The following is a 20,293-nucleotide window of genomic DNA, read 5'->3' on the forward strand; positions in this document are numbered from 1 at the left end:
GCGTGAGCCACCACGCCCGGCCAGGGATATGTTGTTTTGGTTTAAGTATAAGGAAAAAAAAAAAATCTGGCTGGGCTCCGGTGGCTCATGCCTGTAATCCCAGCACTTTGGGAGGCAGAGGCAGGCGATCACAAGGTCAAAAGATCGAGACCATCCTGGCCAACATTGTGAAATCCTGTCTCTATTAAAAATACAAAAATTAGCTGGGTGTGGTGGCGCACACCTGTAGTTCCAGCTACTCGAGAGGCTGAGACAGTTGAATCACTTGAACCCAGGAGGTGGAGGTTGCAGTGAGTCAGGATCGCGCCACTGCACTCCAGCCTGGGCAACAATGCAAGACTCTGTCTCAAAAAAAAAAAAAAAATATATATATATATATATATATATATATATATATATATATATATATATGACCTCATACAGCTTTGTAACTGGAAGGGAGGGTTATTTTCAAAGCCTTTTCAGATAATTACGGATATTTATTGCTACTACACCAAAACTCGAAAAGCAGTAGTTTCTTTTTTTTTTTTTTTTTGAGACCGAGTTTTTTGGCCTTTGTTGCCCAGGCTGGAGTGTAGTGGCGCAATCTTGGCTCACTGCAACCTCTGCCTCCTGGGTTCAAAAGCGATTCTCCTGCCTCAGCCTCCCAAGTAGCTGGGATTACAGCCCCCTCACCCGGCTAATTTTATATTTTTAGCAGAGATGAGGTTTCACCACGTTGGCCAAGCTGGTCTCAAACTTGATCCACCCACCTCAGCCTCCCAAAGTGGTAAGATTACAGGCGTGAGCCACCACGCCCAGCCAGAAAAAGCAGTTGTTTCTTGAAAGTCAGCCGCAGTGTAGAATTGCAGCCCAAATGGATCCTGCCTTCCATGTGGTTAGTCCATCATGCACTAGGCGTCTGGAACACACTGGCTCACGGAGTTACACGGGCCTTGCAGTAGTGACACATTTAGCAGCACAGATCATCAAAACATCCCATTCACGAATACTGTTGAACTCACCAGAATTTTTTTTTTTTTTTTTTTTTTTTTTTTTGAGACGGAGTCTTGCTCTGTTGCCCAGGCTTGATCTCGGCTGACTTTGATCTTGATCCCAGGCTGAGTGGCATGATCTCGGCTCAGTGTAACCTCTGCCTCTCGGGTTCAAGCGATTCTCCTGCCTCAGCCTCCCGATTATCTGGGACTATAGGCGCCCATCACCACGCCCGGCTAATTTTTTGTATTTTTAGTAGAGACGGGATTTCACCGTGTTAGTCAGGATGGTTTTGATCTCCTGACCTCGTGATCCGCCCGCCTAAGCCTCCCAAAGTGCTAGGATTACAGGCGTGAGTCACCGCACCCGGCCGAACTCACGAGAGGTCTTTTAGGTATTTGGAAGCATGAAGCTCATGGTGGCGAATATAAGTTTTCCACAATTCTAGTTTTTATGTTAAAGCTTGAATTTTATGATTGCAACAAACACCGTCAGCCATTTTCTTTGAAGTGCAGGTCACTCTGTCTCCTTGGAGAAGACATCTGCCCAGCACCCTACTCCAGGCCACAGCTCGAAAGGCCACACTCAAGTGCCTGTCCTCAGGGTAGCCTCACACTTAGGGGTATGTGGGTACGTGCACCTGCCAGTTCCTCACAAAGAACATTCAGAAGGCTTAAGAGGCTGGGCATGGCCAGGCACAGTGGCTCACGCCTGTAATCCCAGCACTTTGGGAAGCTGAGGCGGGCAGATCACCTGAGGTCAGGAGTTTGAGACCAGCCTGGCCAACACGGTGAAACCCCATCTCTACTAAAAATACAAAATTAGCCTGGTGTAGTGATGGGTGCCTGTAATCCTAGCTACTTGGGAGGCTAAGGGAGGCAGAGGTTGCAGTGAATTGAGATCATGCCGCTGTACTCTAGCCTGGGCAACAGAGCGAGTCTCCATATCAAAAAAAAAAAGAAAAGGCTTAAGAGTCATTGTGGAATAAACTTGATTCTTTTTGCTGCTTTCTCCGGGACGTTCTGAGGTAGGCCGGTTCTGTCCCTGTACTGTGCACGTGCTGTGGTGGTGAGTCCAGTGTCTGAGGGCACCGCCGGGCACTGCCGCCTGGCGCTGTGCAGATGCACCGGCTGTTTCACCCGAGCCCCCGGAGCAAATGTCAGCACCGGGAAAACAAGCAGCTCTGGCCCTGGGGACCCCCCTGAAGCTCCCCAGACCACACTTAGAGAGCCGCGAAGTCAGAAGACTCCTAGGTCCTCTTCTGTTTAACTCTCGAATGATCGCACTCACGCGCGTGCCTGCTTAATCCCGGAGTGTTTTGGAGAGATGTTCCACTTTAATTAAATTGTATCATGATTTACAAACATGTTTGAATAAAACCACCCAAGAAGACCATCTGATTTGGAATCTAAAATCTCATGTGCATGGAGTGGCTGCCTGGCTGAGTCTGTGAGGGATTTGGGGGACTGTGTGTTTTTTTCAAAGTCTTTGGATGGACCGTTGCTTTGAGCAGATGGGGGGTTGGCCATGGGCAGGACAAGGGCTCCTAACCCCTCTGGTGCAGAGGCAGTGGGGCCCAGGGGCCTGTTGCCTTCAGGAGCCAGCCTGGGCTGGGCGTGTGTTCTCTTTTGGGCTGCAGGTATGGGAGCCGGGCTCCCTGCTCATGGTGAAAATAGGCCGCTTTCAGGAGCAGTGTCTTCAGAGAGTTGGAATTCTCTTTGTGCTTTTTGTGGAGAAGTTTTTAAGTTATTCCCTTATTAAGAAAGCCTCTGGCCAGGCATGGTGGCTCACACCTGTAATCCCAGCACTTTGGGAAGCTGAGGTGGGTGGAAACCTGAGGTCAGGAGTTCAATACCAGCTTGGTCAACATGGTGAAACCCCATGTCTACTGAAAATACAAAATACAAACAGTTAGCTGGGCATGGTGGTGGGTGCCTATAATCCCAGCTACTCGGGAGGCTGAGGCAGGAGAAGCACTTGAGCCCGGGAGGCAGAGGTTGCAGTGAGCCAAGATCATGTTCCACCCTTTCCTGATCTCTTGTCTTTGCTGTCTGTCTTGGTTTTTGGTTTTGGGGGTTTTTGTTTTTGTTTCTTGAGACAGGATATCCCTCTGTCACCCAGGCTAGAGTGCAGTGGCTGATCATAGCCCACTGCAGCCTCAACATCCCTGACTCAAGCAGTCTTTGTGTCTCAGCCTCTCAGGTAGCTGGGATTACGGGTATGCACCACCATACCTGGCTTTTTTTTTTTTTTGTAGAGTCAAGGTCTTGCTGTATTTCCTGTTTCCCGGGCTGTTTTTTAATTCCTGGGCTCAAACAATCCTCCTGCCTTGGCCTCCCACCATGCTGGGAATTATAGGTGTGAGCCCGTGTGTCTGGCAGTTGTAGTCTGTCTTTTTCCGTGCTGGGATTACAGATGTGGGCCCCCGTGCCTGCCGTTGTAGTCTGTTTTTTGTCTTTTTCTGGGCAGTCATTTGTTTGTACAACTGATGTCTTGAGCACCTGCTCTGTGCTGGGCCCTCTTCTAGATGCTGAAGAGAAAGGAGCAACCAAAACAGAGCATTCCTGCTGTCGGAGAGCTATGATCTGGGGTGGAGGGGGATGGGCAGACAGACTCAGGATGAAGGGCAAGGTGTGTTCAGGTAGGGTGGTTAGGGAGGCCTCACTGAGATGGCAGATTCCTGAGGGAGTGAGGCCGCAGCTGTAGCAGAGGGAGAATTGATGGCCAGGCTGGTGCGGCAGCAGCGGGCCGGGTGATGGGTGGGCCGCCGTGCCGACCTGCTGTGGCCACACTCCTACTTGCAGAGTCTCAAGGTTGCCAGCTGTTTAGACAATACAGACTGACCCCCAAGTGTGGGCTGGAGCCCGTGTGATCTCCCCAGCCCACCCGGCAGGCCCCACTGCCCACCCACCGCACTGCCGGGTGCGGTGCCCATCCTGGGTTCCCCGTTTCTGCTCATGGAAATTCCTTCTTTCCAAGATTGGCTCAAAACAGGTTTCTTATGGAACTTTGCCAAATAGCTGAGGATCCCGCAGTCCTCTCTGCAGCCGCTTAGCACTTGGCTCACGCTGGCTTTTCCTTTCCATTCTGGTGATGTACACAAGCCTGTGGCCCGCAGGGAAGGACTGGGAGGTCCCTGAGGCAGCATCCTGTTCCCCGCCAGGCCCCTGGCACAGCGGAGCCTCCAAGAGATGCTTGCTGGATCTGCAGACATTTTTCGGGGTCCTGTGGGTGTTAGGCCTGGTGAGGCAGTGACCCGGTGGTGGAACCGAGGTGGTGGGTGGGGACGGCCTGTGGTGTATTTGGGAGGAGCAGGACCTCACCATGGGCCCCCTACACAGTTGCAGATTCTTGCGAGGGGTGCCCCATCACCCCACGGGGCTGACTCAGGTATCCAGACATTGCCAGGATGCTGTTCTGTGACCCTTGCTGCCCTGGAGCAGCTGAAAAATATTAGATCTGGCAGGGACACTCCTCACTGCCTTCGTCTGACTCAGGGCGTTTTAGGGGTGTCGGATCAGTGGCCCCAAACTGCAGGTGTTTGGCCTGCGCAGCAGAGGCTGGGGAATGGCACTTCCCTGTTGATCGTCCTGGCTGGTGCCTGCCTGGGTGGCACTGGATGCAGTCCCAGGTGGCACATGGTGCCGCCAGCCATGACCTTCCCTCAGCCTGGACCTGCTCCGTCCGTGGTGTCTGCTCAGCTCCCCGCTCCAGTCTCCTGCTTGCTTAATGCCTGCCTGCCAGCTGCGGGCAGCTCAGGGCCCTGAATAGCACTGGGAGGGGACAGAGAGCTGGCAAAGCACAGGAGCTGCAGACCTGTCTGTTGGGGTCTCCACGGACGACTGTGGAGAAAACAGTAGAGGGTGACATGGCTGATGTCCTTGGGACTGTGGTGATTTGCACAGAGAAGGAGACCAGGGAAAGTAGCCACTGTGCTGCCAGAGCTCTGCAGATTTGCTGCCTGCCCTGGGGATGTGACAGGAGACCGGAGCGTGCTGGAGGGGAAAGAGGGCAGAATGGTAATCAATGGCAGCGTAAGAAGTGCCAAGTGTAACATCCACCTCTCACAGGTTATCTCTGTCTAATGCTAATGTCTGAAAAACAACAGCTTTGCTTTCTCCAGACAGAGCTCACAAGCCCAGATCACCACTGTGTGTTTAGGAGGGGTGGTTAAAGGTCTAAATAATCTGTTGTTGCTGACAATTCATTCATTCTATGTGTCCTTCACCAAAGACCACAGGGGAAGGTATCAGTTCCTCCAGGGGGAGTATAAAGGAGCTACGTGCTGAGCAGATTCATTGATTATTGATTAGATATTCCATATGTTTGTAAAGTATGTGGAACAAAACGAACCGGTTTAAAGTACCTAACTCAGCTGCGTTAAGTCTGTCATGATGTTGGGCGTGCATCACTCCATCGAGGTCCGGACGTTTCCGTCACCTGGAGCAGAAGCCCTGTGCTCCATGAGCAGCTGCTTCCTGTGGCCCCCTCCCAGCCCCTGGCAACCACCGCTCTGCGCCGCATCTCCATAAGTGGCCTGTTCTGAAGTCATACGTGTGACCTTTTCTGTCTGGCCTCTTTCGCCTAACAATGCTGTAAAGGTCCATCCATGTCATAGCAGGTGCCAGTGCCCCATTCCTTTTCATGGATGTGTAATATTCCACTGTATGGATAGAATACACTTTGTTTATCTATTCATTTGTCAGTGGACATTTGGTTTTTTCCATACGTGTGTGTGTGTGTGTGTATGTGTGTGTATATATATACACACATACACATAATTTTTCTTTAAGAGATGGGGGTGAGACGGGGTCTCACTAGGTTTCCCAGGCTGGAGTGCAGAAGCTATTCACAGGTACAGTAATAGCACATTACAGCCTTGAATTCTTGGGTTCAGGCAATCCTCCTGCCTCAGCCTCCTGAATAGCTGGGACTTCATGTGGATACCGTTGCATCTGGCTCATTTTTAAATTATAGAATTTTTTTTTTTTTTTTTTTAATTTCAGACGGAGTTTCACTTTTGTTGCCCAAGCTGGAGTGCAATGACATGATCTTGGCTCACTACAACCTCCGCCTCCTGACTTCAAGCGATTCTCCTGCCTCAGCCTCCTGAGTAGCTGGGGTTACAGGCATGTGCCACCATGCCCAGCTAATTTTGTATTTTTAGTAGACACGGGGTTTCTCCATGTTGGTCAAGCTGGTCTCCAATTCCCGACCTCAGGCGATTCACCCGCCTCGGCCTCCCAAAGTGCTGGGATTACAGGCATGAGCCACCTTGCCCAGCCTTAAATTATAGAATTTATTATTATTTTTATTTTTTTGAGACAAGTCTTCCTCTGTCACCCAGGCTGGAGTACAGTGGTGCAGTCTTGGCTCACCGCAACCTCCGTCTCCCAGGTTCAAGCAATTCTTCTGCTTCAGCCTCCCGAGGAGCTGGGACTACAGGCGCATGCCACCACGCTCAGCTAATTTTTGTATTTTTAGTAGAGACGGGGTTTCGCCATGTTGACCAGGCTGGTCTCGAACTCCTGACCTCAGGTGATCTGCCCACCTCGGCCTCCCGAAGTACTGAGATTACAGGCGTGAGCCACCCCTCCCAGCCAATTATAGAATTTTTAATTTGCTATGCTTCCAAGCCTTGCCAGGATGATAACTTTGTATGTAACTTTGTCAGAATGTATAGGCTTAGTTTGGCTGGTTTTTTTTCACATTGTGCTGAAAGCATGAACTTTTGGAGAATGTTTAGTGAGTCCTCAATGTTGTGGAGAGGTTCTTGGAAACTGCATTTTTAAGCAAAACAAAGTACATCAGGTTCTTGAATAATGTTTTGTTTTAATGTTGATTAGGAAAAAAATATTTGTTAAACATCATGTCACTTAAACTTGCCGTTTCCAAGAACTGTCAACAGTGTTAAGTGAACTGTGTGCTCCTCGCCTGCTCTCGCGGTAGGTGGGGGCTCCACGCTCCTGCTGCAACGTCTTCCTGTGCTGGAAATGGGTAGAGGCATCTCCCTGGGTCCCCTCCTTAGGGATCAGAATCTACTTGGTTTCTTCAGACAAATTAAAATGTCATCGATGCCCTGGGAGGATATACCTCAGTGGTATTTCTTGGCATATTTAATTATGGAAAAAAATCTTACTTTATTTATAGTAAACCTTTTTGAGTTGCAAATATTTTACTGTGAGCATGATTGATTCATAATTATGAGAAAGCAACTTAGTCTGCATAATTTGTTTATAACATTGGTCATGTTGAGTATATTTGGAGCCTCGAAGGCATGGAATATTGAGCAGAGTGCGGAAAATAAAGCGGTTTTTGACACCGTGCTTCATTTTGCAGGTACTAACTGACTTGTCCATTTGCTAAGCCTCATCCCACCCGGCAGTTTTCCTGCCCAGCAGCTGTTACCGCCCCCATTCTCACTTGGCCCCCGTGCCAGTTCGGAAGCCTTTGAGCAGGTTTGTAGCTTTCTCCTCCCTTCCTGCAGAGAGTACCTTTAATTTAGCTCCATCAGCCACTTGTCATCATTCCTTTTCTTGTCCAAGTTTATAGTCAAGAGCGGTGGCTGGGAACTAGAGCTACCCCTGGACCAGCAGGGGGATGGGTCTTCATCAGCTGGGTCCCGGCGTGGCTTCTGACCTACCGCTGGGCACCCCTGCGAAAGCTGCAGATCCTCCCCCAGAAGACAGCATGCGGTGACTTGCACAGCCTCAGACACGCCTGGCGTGGTACCCCCATGCATCCTCCCTACCCCAGAGCCCTGCACCCCGTCTGTCTTCAGCCCAGGCTGAAGACAGCCTGGTCACTCCTTCATTTGCTGATATATTTTCTAAGCCTTTTTATTGTCTCTTTGTTTGAATGGGTATTTGTACACATAATTAGCGTTAATTTCAACATCGCTAAGCGTTTTTGCTTACGTAATTTTCAAGTTCTTGAACATGAACTCCCAGCTGGATGGAAGGTGCCACTGAGCAGAGACCAGCATGGTGCTTCTAACTTTCAGACAGTGCACAGCACGTTTCACTCATTCTGATGAGCTTGAGAATGTATCTGCTCCAGTGCGTTGTTTCCCTGGTGCACCTCAAGGGCTTGTGGCCTACAGCAGCATTTCCTACCGTGTCTGAGCCTCCGGGGCTGCTGGGACTGCATGACCCAGAGGGACGTCTGGTCAGAGGCCAACTTAACCTCTCGGTCACCTTGGATGGGGTCTTGCATGGGCCTGGATGATGGGCCCACTCCACGAAGCTCCTTCATCCTGAGGGAGGGGCAGCCCATCCCCGGGAGAAAGGAATCCCAGCAGAGGGCACAGCAGAAGCAGCTGACACCTTTGCAAGCCCTGAGGGATGCGGAACAGTCATGCCTGTGCCATTTGCCAGGCAAGGCACATGGCTGAGCTTGAGTCTATGGAAGGGGCCACAGCAGTATGGGGCTGGAGTGAGCCCCTCTTGAGGGAGTCTGTTAAATCCGGCCCCACTGGAGCGCAGACACAGCTGCAGCGCGGATGAGCCTCAGGGACAACATGGCGCGTGAGGGAGGCCAGGCACAGAGGGCCACATGCACGACTCCACCTCTAGAAATGTCCAGACTAGGAAGAGCCATTGAGAGAGAATGCAGGTGCGTGTGCCAGGGGCTGGGCTTTGGAGGGAACGAGGTGTGACGGCTTAATGGGCACGTGGCTTCTTTTGGGGGTGACAAAGGTGCCCAGGAATTGGGTGGTTGCATTGGTTACACAACAGCGTGGATATGCTAAAGGCCACCTCAGTGTACACTGGAAGATGGCTAAGGTGGTAAATTTATCTGAATTTTAACAAGAAGAAAAACCGGGCCCTGGATCCCTCCTCTCATGCACATTTGTCATCCCAGCTCTGCCAACGTAGCCCAGTGTGGAGCTTGAAGGCACCGCACCCTCTGCTTTGAGGTGTGTGTTTTGGCTGACAGAATTCCCAATGAGATCTGGGGTTCCGCCGTCTGCTGAGCCAGGTCCACGGGGCCAGATTAGACCCCATCTGTAATCTCCGCCACGCCGCCGTGGGGGCCTGAGTCAACCCGCACTGTCTGAGGCCCCCACCAATTCTGGGCTGGTCTCTGAAGTTGGGGCCAGCAGCAGGCCTGCCTTTCGGATAGCAAATAATAGAAGGAAATCCATAATTATCATTTAAAAGATGTGGCCAGAACACTGCACGTGGCATGGCCTGCGATCCAACATGCGTGCAGGGGTCATCGTTAACTTTTCTTCAGTCCTCTGAGGAAGTAGAACACCATTTCGATTTGTTTTAAATTGTGAGCTCGTCTCTCTTCAGGAAGGAATTGATCAAAGAAGCAAACACTCCTGGATATTTTGTCTGCTTGATTTTCAGCAATTTACTCCTAATTAATTATTCTGACTAGGAAAAAAATGGTAGCTCTCCGGGATGCCAGTGTTTAGAATTGACATTTCAAATAGCTGGTTGGACAAATTGGGGAAATTTTCTGATTTCTGTCATTTGTTAAATTTGCTTTTAAGTATCCCTCAGGGAGCTGTATTCATTCCAAGTGCGGGGAATTAAAGTTGAATCTCCATGCAATTGAATTAGCCTGAGCCACGAGGATGGGCTGCAGAAGCCTGCTGAAGCTTACAGGGAGATTTTACTTAAAGCTAAAGCTTATTTCACGGAGTCTGTTCTGACTGTTTTCTAACACCACCATGATGTACAGTTTACTGTTCCACGTGTGCCCTGTTTTGTTAACATTGGAACAGTTTTTCTTTTCACAATGTACGGTGATTGTAATTTAAGATAAATGTGGGAGTATTCTTCTACCTAAGGAAATGCTGAGTCGAAATGCTGGATTTCCAAATATATCACAGGGGAGAGGACAGTTTTTTCCCTTTATAATGACAGTGTTGCCAACATGACCTTATAGCTGTGTAGGCTGGGGATATTTTGATGTGTAATAAGAAAATGTCACAGAAGAGATAACATCAATAGAGGCTAAACTTTCCCTTCATGATATTTATTTTTAACATCTATTCCACTCTGTAATACGGACCCTCGGCCGGGCGCGGTGGCTCACGCCTGTAATCTCAGCACTTTGGGAGGCCAAGGCGGCTGGATCACAAGGTCAGGAGATCGAGAACATCCTGGCTAACATGGTGAAACCCCGTCTCTACTAAAAATACAAAAAATTAGCCAGGCGTGGTGGCGGCGCCTGTAGTCCCAGCTACTTGGGAGGCTGAGGCAGGAGAATGGCGTGAACCCAGGAGGCAGAGCTGGCAGTGAGCCGAGATTGCACCGTGGCACTCCAGCCTGGGCGACAGAGCAAGACTCCGTCTCAAAAAAAAAAAAGGACCCTCATGTGTTCATGTGGGAAACCTAGTGACTAGGGAGGGAGGGATATGATCGTTGCGGTGGATGAAGTTCTTAAAACAAATGAATGCAAACTCAGTGGCTCTTGCAGGAATCCAAGCCCTGAAGAAGCTTATTTTCCCTTCATGTAAATTTCCAGGGCTGTGTGGGCTTAGCTGCTCTGCTCCATGCAGCTATTCAGGGATTCAGGCTGCAGGGCATCTTCATCCCAAAGGGGAGAGACCGTGGAGGAGGAGGCTGTGTGGTTTCTGTGTGCTGGCCCGCCGCTGACCTGCCTATCACGTAAACCTGCCAAAGCAGGGTGCCTTACCTAGGGGTAGGAAATATTTGGGGGAAAAAAGCAATAAAAAATATTATAAAATTTGAAAGTACAGTATAATAACTATATAGTGTTCGTTTTAGGTATTGTAAGTAATCTAGAGCTGATATAAGGTAGATGGGAGGATGTGTTCAGGTTCTAGGCAAACACCAAGAGACGACTCTAGCTGGCAGCCACATGCTCTGTTGCTCCAGAAAAAGAAGCAACCAGGCTGGGGCAGACAGCCCCAGACCGTGCCATGGTTGGGGAGCGAAGGGAGAACTAGAACCTACCTGGAGACCATTCACCACGTGGTTCATATGCATCAGCCTCACACTTGCCAGGCATGGTTCTAAGCTCCAGGATAGACCAGGGGCAGAAACAGAGACGTTTCTCTTTGGGTGTGCCTGGTTCAGGGAGGACCCGCGATGTAGTGTGCCAGGCAGCAAGCACTGTCGAGGTGAGCACAGCGGGGGGCTGGAGCTGCTGGGGCACGTACCTTTTTTAACAAGGTAGTCAGCAGGCTCTAAGGAGGTGACATGGAACAAAGACCTGAAGGAGGTGAGTGGGTGAGCAAACCGCAGGGATCTGAGGAAAGAGTAGACAGGAAGTGCAAAGGCCCTGGGGCGGGGAGCGTGTTGGGTGCCTTGTGGCCGGAGGGCCTCAGAACCCGTGGGAAACTGACTGCCTCCAGGTGCAGGTGAGATGCTACTGGGGGACTTAAGAGTGGAGGGATGACCCGGTCGTCCTTCCTGGTGTCTCTAGCTGCTGTGTGGACACAGGGGGCCTTGGTGGGCGCTGTGAAGTGATCCAGCTGGGGGAAGATGGCGGCTTTGGCCTGCATGCAAATGCTGGAGGTGAAGTTGACAGATTCTGGGCACAATTTGAGTTTTTTTGTTTGTTTGTTTTGTTTTGTTTTCTTTTTGAGACGGAGTCTCACTTTGTCGCCCAGGCTGGAGTGCAGTGGTGTGATCTTGGCTCACCGCAACCTCTGTCTTCCCGTCAATCCTACGGGGTCTTGGTGACCCACTCACAGGGGTTTGAAGGAGGCAGAGCAGAGAGAGGGAACATAGGACAGACGTGGCACCAGCAGACATGGAGGCCTCTTTCCAGAAGGATGTAACTCTCCTCCGAATGGGAAAACAGAGCATGTTTTGGATTTCTTTTTTTGTTTTTTGAGACAGAGTTTTGCTCTTGTTGCCCAGGCTGGAGTGCAATGGCGTAATCTCGGCTCACTGCAACCTCTGCCTCATGGGTTCAAGCAGTTCTCCTGCCTCAGCCTCCCAAGTAGCTGGGATTACAGGCACCCACCACCACGCCCGGCTAATTTTGTATTTTTAGTAGAGATGGTGTTTCTTCATGTTGGTCAGGCTGGTCTCGAACTCCTGACCTCAGGTGATCTGCCCGCCTCAGCCTCCCAAAGTGCTGGGATTACAGGCGTGAGCCACCGCGCCTGGCCCCGTGTTTTGGATTTTTAGACCCCATGACGCTGACTCCTCCATGTGCTGCAGGAGTCTGAACAGAGGCTACAGTTAACACAAGGCCAGGAAGCAGAGGCCTTGCTAAACGCAAGAGTAATTAAAGGACATGTCTTTCGAGTAGACTTCCTACATGTCCCACTTTTGTGCCTTACAGCGTTTGTTGTTTGTAATGACGTTTTGTAGAAAATAACTTTTCTAATTGTTGCTCACATATAGGAATGCATTGTGGTTCAGCAAGCTGGCTGGATTCTTTCTGGCTCTAACAGTGCGCCTGCAAAGGTGTCTCGTCTTCACGGAGGCCGTCACGTTGTCTATATGTGTCTTTGTGTCCATTTGCCTTTTAAATCATGAGTGGGCAGGGCACGGTGGCTCATGCCTGTAATCCCAGCACTTTGGGAGGCTGAGAGAACCAGATCACTTGAGGTCAGGAGTTCGAGACCAACTTGGCCAACACGGTGAAACCCCATCTCTACGAAAAATAAAGAGCTAGCCACGTGTGGTGGTGGGTGCCTGTAATCCCAGCTACTCTGGAGGCCGAGGCAGGAGGATCGCTTGAACCTGGAAGGCAGAGGTTGCAGTGAGCCGAGATTGCGCCACTGCACTCTAGCCTGGGAGACAGAGTGAGAATCTTGTCTCGGGGAAAAACAAACAAACAGAAAAATCATGAAAGAATCTTGATTTCCAGACAGGTGACAAGATGTAAACCATAGAAGGGATGTCTGCACACCAGGTACCTCATTTAGAGAGATGGCTTTGAGCACCCCGGACGAGTGTGTTAAATTTCTCGCTTAGGTGGTGGCCTGGACCCTTTAGGTAGTGTAAATTCAAAACCCAGACCTGGGAGTGTCGGACCCGGAGCTGCAGGTTTTGGGGGGTTGGGGGCATTCACAGGCCCTCCTGCTTTTCTTCTTTCAACTCTGGTTGCTCTTGGGCAGGCTTCGTCTTCATCATCCCAAAAGATGTTGAGCCCTTGGAATCCAACAGACTTTGTTTCAGATTCCAGCACGCGTGTTTCTGCTGTGGCCCCGGTGGTTAATTTGGCTTCCCCCGTCTCATGTATGAAACGAGCGGGTGATAATCCTGGTCACGGAATTTTGTGTTCTGGTTAAGAAACCACAGCGGCGTCACCACGTCGTGGACGCTCAGTGCACATCCCTTCGATGCTGGCCTGTAGGTGGGATGGCAGAAACTTCAGATGTGGGGACAGTTTCGCTCTGGGGACTGCTTCCCGAGCGGGCGCATCCTGCTGGATTTTAACACTGCTGGGCACTGTGAGGTGGCAAGATGAGGAGGCCGACCCTGTCCTCACTGGGCTCCGGGTCTGATGGGAAGACCTGCACCTCTGCCTGTGAGCTGCGGACTGCAGGGTAGCGTGGCCTCGGCGTGAGCAGCAGGATGGGAGCCTCAAGGAGGGAGAGCTGGGTTTGAGGAAAGTGGCCTCTGTTGTCGTGTTTCTGTCGTTGAGCAGATTGAGCAAAAGCAGAGGCAGGAAAACGCATGGGGAGGCTGGTGGTGTGAGCCCACCGTTGCCATGGGTCCTGCAAGGAGGTGGCCGGGTTTGGGCCCTGAAAGTTTTGGAGAAGAGTTGTCTTGTGCACAGTTGTCTTGTGCCATCTAAGTTAATTCTGCCCCGTTGGGGCAGGTGTAGCTCCAGTTTTCAGAGGAGGAAATAGGGCTGGGGGGTGGCAGGCAGAGGAGCAGCAGGCCAGAGTGCCAGAGCAGGCGGAGAGCAGCCAGCACGCGCTTCCTCCTGGTGGGGCTCAGACAGGCTCGGCACGCAGGGCTGTCGGGCAAGTGGGAGGAAGAGCTGTGGCTGAGTGGACCGGCGGTCCAAGGGCACTGTGGGCTCGTACACACAGGGAAATGGAGGCACTCCCAGAGGAGCTGACTGTCAGGCCCGGCACAGGTTGAAGAAGGGCTAGGCATTCTCCTGGTAGGAAAGGTGGCTGCGAAGCAGGAGAGATGTAAACTCTTGTCTCTGGGTAGAAATGTCAGCAGCATTTGCTTTTTCTCAGGTAATGGAACACAAACGTCTGCTTCCTGTTGAGTCCTGCTGCCTTTGCCAAAGAGAACTTTTTTTGGTGCTGTGGCTTCAGAACACCTGACCGCAGCCCTGGAAGTTGTCCTCCAGCACAGAACACACCGTCTTGGGGTTCAGGCGTCTTCCCATACGGGTCGTGGACACTCGTGTGGGTGTCTGTTTCCCGACCCCAAGGCCGGCAGTGGCTGAGCTGCTCTGTGGGACCCCAGTCCCTCTTGCTGTCCTGCATCATCCCCTCCTTTCTCACCCTCCTGGGTTAGATCTTGTACAATAGTAAGCTCAGTGTTCAACCTGGCACCCAGAAAGGAGAGCCTTGCGCCCTACAGCCCAGCATGGGGCCCCACCAGGGTCAGGGCCTCCCGCAGCCCAAGCATCCGCTGGCACTGGCACTGGCATCTGCTGTGAGGCCCCTGGCGGGCAGGGTCATCTCTTGGTCCTCCCAGGTGGCAGATGACGCAACACCCCGGCGATGAGTGGAACGGGCGTGTGCGTTTCAGCTGATGAACAGGAGATGTTGATGGATTTTGCTGCCTCGCTGATAAAAATAGACATTTATTCTTAGCAGAAAGGCTAAGATGTGTTAGTAACCCTGTGGGACGGAACTTAGATGGCAGTTTTTCATTTTTGATGTCTTTTTTTTTTTTTTCTTGATTCTTTTTCCCTTAAATAAGGCCTCAGAAGCTAATCTTGTAGATCAGGCTGAAAGTGACAGGAGTGGGCCTGGGATTTCTGAATGCTCATTTCTTCTTCTTCCCTCGTCGAGATTCAGGCTTGAAGCCAGGAGGCCGTCCCCCTGGAAAGGGCCCCCACTCAGGCAGGGAGGCCAGGGTGGCCCCGCCCAGCCCCCCTTCGGTGTCCCTGCCTGCTGCCAGAAATGGAGTCAAAGAAAGCCATGTCAGCCAGACTTCAACTCCAGCTGGGTATGAGCACCTTGTGCCACCGCTGCCCACGCCACCCTGCATCCACGCCGTGCTGCGTTGGCGCTGGAGAGGCTGGGAGGCTCTGGGAATTGGAATCCCTGGCTGTGCTTGCCGGAAAGGGTGTATGTAAATGAGGCGGTTTTCCTGCCACCTCTGCAGATGATTCAGCCCAGCAAGTGTGAGGAGGGAGGGGACGTCCCTGCCGGAGCTGGCCAGGCCCTCCCCACACCGTGCAGGGCGTGGTTATAAATGAACGAAACAGCTCTTCTGATGAGTGGTTTTTTCCTTCTATACAATTCCAGCGTGAGTTCGCTTTAACCATGATGTTAACCCACATTGTGGCTTTAGTTTTCTATTTCAAACAACATGTTCATCAGCAACAGGGCAGAACAGTGGGACACACTCTAGGGCCAGGGTCCCTGTCTGTACCTTGGCTGGCTGGCTGGCACCCTCAGGCAGGTCCCCCTGGGCTGGCGGGCACCAGGGGAGTTCTCCCGGACAGGGCTGTGTCTCGCAGGATGAGACAGTGGTCACAAAAACGCAGCAGCCATGCGATGACATGGGCGCGTCCCCCACCCTGGCCACTTGCCTCTCCCCTGCTGTTCCACCAACTACCTCCTAGCCTCCATGTGACCGGGACGTGCTGCCTCACCTGTAATACCACTTTGTTCATCTGTGAGACTATGCTGGGCAAACGGGCTCACTGCAGATCTTGAATTGGGCACTTTTTAAATCTCTCCGGGCATCTGTTAAATGGCAAAATGACTATCTGTGCTTACGTCTTAAGCTTCTGTTTTCTTTTCTTTTCTTTTTCTGAGATGGAGTTTTGCTCTTGTTGCCCAGGCTGGAGTGCAATGGTGCCATCTCGACTCATCGCAACCTCCACCCCCAGGGCTCAAGCGATTCTCCTGCCTCAGCCTCCCAAGTAGCTGGAATTACAGGCATGTGCCACCATGCCCAGCTAATTTTGTATTTTTAGTAGAGATGGAGTTTCACCATGTCAGACTGGTCTTGAACTCCCGACCTTATTGGTCAGACTGGTCTCGAACTCCCGACTTCAGATGGTCTGCCCGCCTTGGCCTCCCAAAGTGCTGGGATTACCAGCATGAGCCACCGCACCCAGCCAGCTTCTATTTTTCTTTAACTTAGGGATATGTCAGAGGAAAATAGAATGATGTATCTGACACTCATCCTCCTCCCAGAATTTGTTCATTTTTTAAGAATAATTTAGTTTTGAATAACAAATATAATAAACTTACTTAAAAAATACAGACGCACAGGCCAGGTGTAGTGGCTCATGCCTGTAATCCCAACACTTTGGGAGGCTGGGGCAGGAGGATCGCTTAAACCCAAGAGTTTGAGACCAGCCTGGACACCACAGCAGGGCTCCATCTCTATAAAATATATATATATATAAAATATAATATTAAATATATATATATATATATATGTAGCCTGCCATGGTGGCACACACCTGTAGTCCCAGCTATTCAGGAGGCTGGGGCAGGAGGATCGCTTGAGCCCTATGATCGCACCAGTGCACTTCAGCCTCAGCAACAGAGTGAGACTCTGTCTCATAAAATAATAAAATATAAAATGAATAAATAGAAGCACAGAGAAGAGTAGAAAGACTATAGCTTGACCACTCAGGAGTAATCACGATAAATATTTTGTTTTATAATCCTTCCGTAAGTTTTCCCTTTCATACACCAAATGTGTACGTGTGTATAATACAGGACAGATGGGATTGCATCAAACACCTTTCTGAAGCTTTTCCCCACTTACCAACACATGGAACTCTTTCCGCGTAATTGATGGAGAAGCACGGTGTCACTAGACTCTCCTCAGTTCATTGAACCCATTTTCTGCTGATGGACCTTTCAGTCCTTCTCAGTCTTTTCACGTGTAGACGCCTGAGTATTTCCTTAGGACAAATGCCTAGTTGCTGAGTTACTAGATCAGAAGGCTTGTAATTTTAAAAGGCTTCTGAAACAAACTTGAAATCCTCCCACATGGATGGGAGTGGCCATTTTTTCTCATACGCACTATCCAGTCATATCCCTCATCATTTCCTGTTGGAGTTTTTGATTTCATTAATTTATATAAACTGCATATTTAGGTTTATACCTTTAGGTTTGTGTATTTATGATGTCAAACAAGTTTCCCAGTTTGTCATGCAATTAGAGAAATATGTGCGTGTGTGTATATATATATATACACACACACAGTGGTTTTTTTTTTTTTTTTTTTTGAGACGGAGTCTCACTCTGGCGCCTAGGCTGGAGTGCAGTGGCCGGATCTCAGCTCACTGCAAGCTCCGCCTCCCGGGTTTACACCATTCTCCTGCCTCAGCCTCCCGAGTAGCTGGGACTACAGGCGCCCGCCACCTCGCCCGGCTAGTTTTTTGTATATTTTTAGTAGAGACGGGGTTTCACCGGGTTAGCCAGGATGGTCTCAATCTCCTGACTTCGTGATCCGCCCATCTCGGCCTCCCAAAGTGCTGGGATTACAGGCTTGAGCCACCGCGCCCGGCCGACACACAGTTTTTGTCTTTCCCTTGAGACAGGGTCTCACTGTGTCACCCAGGCTGGAGTGCAGTGGCATGATCTTGGATCACTGCAGCCTTGACTTCCCCAGGCTCAAACAATCCTCCCATCTCAGCGCCCCTGAGTAGCTGGGACTGCAGATGCATGCCACCATGACTGGCTAATTTTCTTTTTTTTTTCTTTTTTTTGTTTGGACAGATGGGATTTCACCATGTTTCCCAGGCTAGTCTCGAACTCCCGGCCTCAAGTGATCCACCTGCCCTGGCCTCTGAGAGTGCTGGGATTACAGGTGGGAGACACCACGCCCAGCCAGAAATCTTTTGCAACCTCTTTTTGGTTCTAAGAAAGAGGGCCAGGCGCAGTGGCTCACGCCTGTAATCCCAGAAAGAGCATTCCCACCCCAAAACTATAAAATGTTATTAAATTTTAAAATATTTCTGTGGATGTTTTTGTTCCATTTAAAAGTACTACCTATTTACAGTTTCTATTTGAAATTTATTTTGTAATAAGATGTGAGAGGGAGCTCACCTTATTTTTTTCCTTCAAATATTCAGAAAATTGTTCCGACTGAGTTATTTCTCTCCTGTCCCCTTAACTGGCATGCCCCCTCCGGCCAACCCGAGTGCCGCCAGTGGCTTCCCTGCCCATTCCGGGAGATGGTGATGGGTTTTCTCCCTGCCCTCTTCTGAAGATGAACGCCCTGAGAGCAGGAGCAGGAGGTGCTCAGGCAGTGTAGGGTGAGTGGCATTGTGCGTTGAGGTAGAGTTTAGGAAACCATTAGCACAGGGCTTGGCACCGGCAGACCTCACTGGTGGGCAGGTGCTCCTGTGCTCGCAGACAGAACTGAGGGAACTGAGTGAACCTGGTGAGGATGGATTGTCATGCATTTGGTTCCTCCAGCTCCTTTTGTTTGATTTAAGCATAGCTGTTATCAAAGGAGTTCAAGGCAGTGTGGCCTGGTGGCAAGGCTTGCGTACTCTGGTAGCTGTGAGTGCTGTGTGTGAGTCCCAGCTCTGCCTGTCAAGCGTCCTTGCGGACACCTCGGACCACATCTGTAAGGATAGGGATCCTGCCTGCCTTGCACATGGTAGGGATTAAAGGAGGTGATTTGCCTGAAGGTGTCTTCACTGTGCCTGGTACAATGGTGGTGGCCATTGCTTCTTCAATTATGGGAACTTAAAATGTGAATACACATGTTAAAAAGGGAAGTAAACATTTTATGTAGGTATTGAGAAATGTTCTAGGTATCTAGGATGAATCAGTTACTGTAAAAGGGCACAAAGTTTTTTTGTTTTGTTTTTAACTTTCCTAGCTGCTTAGCACAGATGTGAGGCATGAGGGTGGCAGATCAGTGTATGTCGGCCGGGCACTGTGGCTCACGCCTGTAATCCCAGCACTTTAGGAGGCCAAGACGGGTGGATCACTTGAAGTCAAGAGTTTGAGACCAGCCTGGCCAACATGGTGAAGCCGCGTCCCTAGTAAAAATACAAACATTAGCTGGGTATGGTAATACATGTCTGTAATCCCAGCTACTCGGGAGGCTGAGGTGGGAGAATCGCTTGAATCCAGGAGGCGGAGGTTGCAGTGAGCCGAGATCACACCACCGTACTCCAGCCTGGGCGACAGACCGAGACTCCATCTCAAAAAAAAAAAAAAAAAAGTTACTGTCTATTTTTTTTTCTCTTTGAGACAGAGTCTCGCTCTGTCGCCCAGGCTGGAGTGCAGTGGCACGATCTCGGCTCACCCCAAGCTCCGCCTTCCGGGTTCACGCCATTCTCCTGCCTGAGCCTCCCAAGTAGCTGGGACTACAGGTGCCCACCACCACGCCCAGCTAATTTTTTGTATTTTTAGTAGAGACGGGGTTTCACCGTATTAGCCAGGATGGTCTCGATCTCCTGACCTCATGATCCTCCCACCTCGGCCTCCCAAAGTGCTGGGATTACAGGTGTGAGCCACCACGCCCGGCCTATTGTCTATTTTTATTGATACATAATAGGTGTATGTATTTTCAGGGAACATACATGTGATAGGTAGGTCAGATTCTTGTATGTTTTGGGTGAAAAAAGGATTCCGTTTGGAGAACAATACTCTTTCTGAAGTACAAGAGATGTCACGTGGACCTGCGTCAGGGCAGTCAGCTGATTTGATGGCTGATGTTGGCGGAGGGGCAAGCTGGAAATCACAGCCCCAGCCCAGGTGCCCTGGCTGTCACCTCACCCCGTGGAGCTCCTGGCTCCTCAGCTGTGCAATGAAGATGAGTCCAAGAGAGAGGACCTGAGAAGAGACAAGAATGTGCTGGAAGTCTTGTACTGGAGTAATGTCGATGCTAAAGAAACGCTGGCTTCTTAGTTGAAACAGGCCGGGTGCCATGGCTCATGCCTGGAATCTCAGCACTTTGGGAGGCCAAGGTGGGAGGATCACTTGAGGCCAGGAGTTTGAGACCAGCCTGGGTGACATAGCAAGACCCCTGTCTCTACTAAAAAGGATAAAATATAAAATAACCAAACGGTAAAGACTATTTGTAAAAGGTAGAGTAATAGCCTTCCTATGAATGCCTCATGGTTTTGTCCTAAAAACAGTTGGGATTGAGTCATAAACCCATGAGGCATTTTTACTAAGAGTTGGTGTAACAGCAAGATATTTTTTTATTCATCTGTGCATTCATTCAGTCAACAGTTACACAAAAAC

At 50.3% G+C, this 20,293-nt stretch overlaps 1 protein-coding gene across 2 annotated transcripts in view; it reads left to right on the forward strand.

Annotated features, from left to right (window-relative positions):
- LOC105488387 (argonaute RISC catalytic component 2) overlaps window positions 1-20,293 on the forward strand; it is a 119,274-nt gene that overhangs the window by 23,461 nt on the left and 75,520 nt on the right. The window contains exon 1 of one of the 2 annotated variants that reach the window (XM_011752382.3): window positions 482-7,433. The exons of the other annotated variant lie outside the window; for it this stretch is intronic. The gene's annotated coding sequence lies outside the window, so the exon portion shown is untranslated. Of the gene's footprint in view, window positions 1-481; window positions 7,434-20,293 lie in introns of those variants that run through there. 2 annotated transcript variants of the gene reach the window in all.

Source organism: Macaca nemestrina, chromosome 8, assembly GCF_043159975.1.
Source record: "Macaca nemestrina isolate mMacNem1 chromosome 8, mMacNem.hap1, whole genome shotgun sequence".
NCBI classification, from domain to species: domain Eukaryota; kingdom Metazoa; phylum Chordata; class Mammalia; order Primates; family Cercopithecidae; genus Macaca; species Macaca nemestrina.